Here is a 4,749-nt window from a genome sequence, read left to right as displayed (position 1 = left end):
AAGTGTAAAATCATAAAAATATTCTAAAAAAGCCACTGAAATTCCTATAAAAAGAAAAAAAATTAATGTTTTCGTCTCTTTGTTCATCATAAGAACACTTCTTGATTCGGTATTATATATTTCTACGTTTTTTTTATAGGTTGTTTTTGACAGCGAACGAAGAAAACCCCTTTTACAAAATTGATTATCAATAAATCAAAAACTGTCATCAAATGTCGATATATGTTGCATCAGAACATATTTTCTTTGTGTTAAATTTCACTTAAATAGTATAGAAGATCTGTACTATAAGAGTAAGTAGATTAGCCGATATGATATATCAATATACAAAATGAAAAATATATGGGGGAATATTAAGTTTATTTGCATTTATATTGATTAGTTTAGAATAAAAACTATTTTGTAGCATTTTAAATACGTCAGATTCAATCTTTTATTTAAATATGATCTTAATAGCATAATTGCATCATAATAATCGAATCTGTATCTGTTAACATCTTTATATACCAATATATCAGAGAAAAAATGTTAAAAATCCGGTTATTTCTAAAAAAAGTGTAGTAAATTAGGTTTAATTTATTGATTCTTATCAAGCGATAATCGATATAAAACGCTATATCGGGTCAAGAGCTTGAAAATGAATATTTAATTGATCATAATTTTTTTATATAAATTAGGAGCCCTTTTTATTGATCATGCAGCAAAAATATCATATTAAATTATACGAAAAAATTCAGATTAAATTTCTATTTCGGAATGTATAATATCATCAAATAAGATCTTTCCAAATATTATCATTTATTTATGTTTAATGTTTATATATTCGAAATAGACTTCTATTCGACTCGCACACCATTATTTTTATTTATATGCAAAATTTATGATTAATTTTGTATCTTCAAAAAGTATATTGTTTAGATATTTTAAAAATAGATACTTAAATTTTGAAATAGATTATGAATAATATTATCTACACCCAAACCATGTTTTTACACTATGATGTGAATTTGATTATTATTATTTTTGGATAATCTGTGGATTATTATTTGCGAATTTCAGTTCAAAATTAATGGAAATTTATACAGCAAAAAATACACAAGATAATTTGATTTATTCTTCGTTTGTACTATAAAAATATAAAAGCGATAATTCTACGAAAAAATCATCGTGAAAAGAGCAAGTTCTAGACATAAAAACTATTATTGATCAGCACTACATAATATTACAAATATCTTAGAAGTTAGTATTCATACAATAAACTGATAAGGCATAAGAAGCTAAAAATTTAATATTCAATTATTTTGCACCACTATATCTTTGAATAATCGAAACAAATATAGTTCCATATTTTTCTATGAAAAATACCTATACATTTGTAGGAATTTTTTTCATTTTAGCATCGACAATATAAAAGATATACAAACCAAACTACTATTAAATTATGGTAAAATCTTGCATGATGAACAATAGAAAATGTATTTTTTTGTAGATCTTTGATTGAAAATATTTATCGAACGGTAGAATATTATAGAAAATAAATTGAAACATAAATACTATGATGATTTACTTAAAGGCGCAATTCATATTAAAAAAATACGTTAAGGTTTTATCTTTGTTCGAATAAAAATCTTTTTTGAAATATCGTCTTCGCCTTTTTAAAATTTCAGGGGATTGCCTATGATGTTTGAGAATTTGTAGAGTGTATATGGTCGAGCAGTGTGTAAATATTCGCCGTATAAAATGAATTTAAATTATTTAAAGTATGGATTCTCGACACGCAAGAGAATCGTTGAATTACCAAACTTGTAATTAGTACCACCTAACGGCAAGGGATGCAACAAAAATTAATAGGCGGTACATAGTAAGAGAATATTTTCAGCTTATAATTTTCACTTGTTTGTGGCGGTGAAACAATTCGATTTTATTACCGAACACAAGTGAAAGTAATAAAAGACATTATTGGTATATGGGGGACGTTTCCTAGAGATGATGACCCGAATGGTGTGGTAAAAAAATTACATTGACCTTTATTGTAAATTTATCGCTGAAGAAATATTTATACGCCCACGCAACTAAAAAAATATTCAATAATAATATAAAAAGTAAAAAGACCGTCTTTTTGCTTTTTATGCGAATTCGGTTAACTCAATAATTAAAATATGGAGCTTTAACATAAATTATTTTGGTAGTTAGTTCATGATAATATAAAAACAGGGGCATTATTATGGAACCCTTTATTATTGTTATAGTGTTAGCGACGGTGAAAGATTTATAAAAATTTTATATAATGGGATTTTTGGGAAGTAAAATTGAAAAATAAATTTTTATGAGCGTTTAGATTAGTTGACTTAACAAGATCTTCTTTAAATAATAAATTGATGGTGCTGAAAAATACATTCTTTTATCAAAATAATAAAATATTGCCTTAAAAATTATTCTAAAAATGGCCAGTCGAGTAAATACTTAACCGTGATGCATGATATATAACGAGATGCAGTTTGAACTGGTTTTAGATAAAATTTTTTGTTTTTTTAAGGCTTTATTCGTTATTTTTGGTTTAGTATCATTGATAGAATTGAACACGGCTTTATTAAAAAGAATTAAAAGAAATGCCTTGAGCGATAAAAATAATTTTAACTTTTTTATTGTTCCAACATAAAGTTATAATGATTCGGATGATCTTTTTACACCGTAACATAGACTTCGTAAAACATCTATGGATCAATCAATCGTTTTTTGGGTTTCTTTATTTGTGTTTCTATGAAAAAATCAAATATTTTGATTTAGATCTTCAATAAAATACAAAAAAAATAATATTTTTTCTTTATAAAGCGTCTTTAGAACGTTTTTTCGTTTTCATTATTTGCACTTTATTCAGAAATTAAATCTTCAAAATCGTCGCAATAAAAAAATGTGTTATAATTAAACTCATTTTTTTATCATGCTTTCTTCAATTTTTTGTTATAAAAACCATAGTATAATGATTTTTTTCTATTTTTGATGTTGTGCATATTACTAGTATTATATTTGAGTAGGGGAAGGCTTACCAGAATGATCATTTTAGGTTCACTAAAATAAACGATTTCAAAATATATGGTACTAGTTTTAAAAAAATAAAACATATACATCAAGGAATAAATTTAAGTAATTTCTGGTTTATTTATTTATGGTTTACAAAGGCAATTTCTTCTCTCTAGTTCAAAATTTAAATGCCTCTGCACAAATTATAAGATATTTTATTACATAAACAAGCTTTTTTTTGTATTACCCTTTTATCACTTAAAATTTAGTCTACATTTTTTTTCGAATCAGAGCTTATATATTAAAGAGATATTTTTTGATCATTTAAATTTTTATGCTGGTTATAAACATGAGCATATGTAGATGTTAGAATATTTAAAAGGAAAATATTTACCGTTAGAAATAAAAATTAACGGATTCAATTAATATATTTGAAAGCTGATCTAAAGCATACTATTGCGGGTAAGGTGTTGAGTCTTGTTCAGAACCAATCAAACTAATTTAAATGCTTTTATGACAGATATAGCTGATATTTCTCTAAATCACATTTTAAATCAATGAAATAAGACAATAGATTTATTATTTCCATTGAGTTAAATATACATAATAAAACTTACGAGTAAAATTCAAATTTATGTTCTTTTGTTTTGAAGTTAAAATAATTTTTGATGGGCTTTAGATAAGATATAAACAACATCTATATAAATCTGGTATGGAAATGCCGATAGAACTTGGGTTAACTTAAAAAAATTTAGTGATCAACATAATCGAGAGGTTGTTATTAAAAGTAATAAGATAAAGTCAAAATTGACCGGGGCAGGAATCGAACCCACAACCATTCGATCTGGAGTCGAAAGCGCTACCGTTGCGCCACCCGGTCTATTTGAATGACCAGATAATAATAATAACCTGTATACACTAGATCAGATCTAGATTTAAAAAAAGCAAAAACCCATTAAAAGTTAGATTACAGGCATTTAGTTTTGAATATTAAGAAATTGATATTATTAAAAGTCACCAAGCCCCAATCAAATCAAAATAATATATATTAACAAATTATACTAAATATTTTACTCCCATATGGGATAATCCTGGAAACGTGAATTTAAGCACCGTTTAGTGTTAAAACAATATTTTGATATATAATAGTGACAACTTCTCTCTTATTGACCAAGAGAAACTTCAAAAATCACCATTGAAATATCTTGATATAGTGCAGATAAGATGATTTATATTATTTATTCCATTTGCATTTTGTTTTCATTAAATATGATTTATATAATGGGGTGAAAAATATAGATAATATGAGCTGTTGAATGTTTTAAGTTAAAATGCTATAAATGTAAAAGTTTCATAAAAAGTATTTAAAAGAACTCGAAGTTCCAAACAAAACTAATTCATATATTCAAACTATATGATTAAGGGTAAATTCAGAACTAATAAGCCTCGTGAGAGTAGACGAAGAGAAATCCAAAAGTGGAGGTAAATAGTTCTCACGGAAAACTAATCAGCTTAAGATTAATGAAAAAATATTTTAAAGTATAATACTAAAAATAAACCATAAATTATATAATTGTGTATAGATAATATATATTGATGTAATATATATTTAAACTTATCATTTGACCCAATATTTTTCCATATCGTATTTTGGGAAGAAAAAAACATAATATAATGAGTACTCAGAAAACAATCCGTGAATCAACACTAGAAAACCAAAATATAAGG

At 25.3% G+C, this 4,749-nt stretch overlaps 1 non-coding gene across 1 annotated transcript; it reads right to left on the bottom strand.

The window, feature by feature from the left end:
* Positions 1-3,829: 3,829 nt before the first annotated feature.
* On the bottom strand, positions 3,830-3,901 carry TRNAW-CCA (transfer RNA tryptophan (anticodon CCA)). The gene has a single exon. It is a non-coding gene; the product is annotated as a tRNA-Trp (tRNA).
* Between the last annotated feature and the right edge of the window lie 848 nt (positions 3,902-4,749).

Source organism: Rhyacophila brunnea, unplaced genomic scaffold (assembly GCF_057557595.1).
Source record: "Rhyacophila brunnea isolate RB1 unplaced genomic scaffold, BYU_Rbru_1.0 scaffold_51, whole genome shotgun sequence".
Taxonomy (NCBI): Eukaryota; Metazoa; Arthropoda; class Insecta; order Trichoptera; family Rhyacophilidae; genus Rhyacophila; species Rhyacophila brunnea.
The sequence above is the reverse complement of the archived record's forward strand: the minus strand, read 5'-3'. Positions and strand labels throughout refer to the sequence as shown.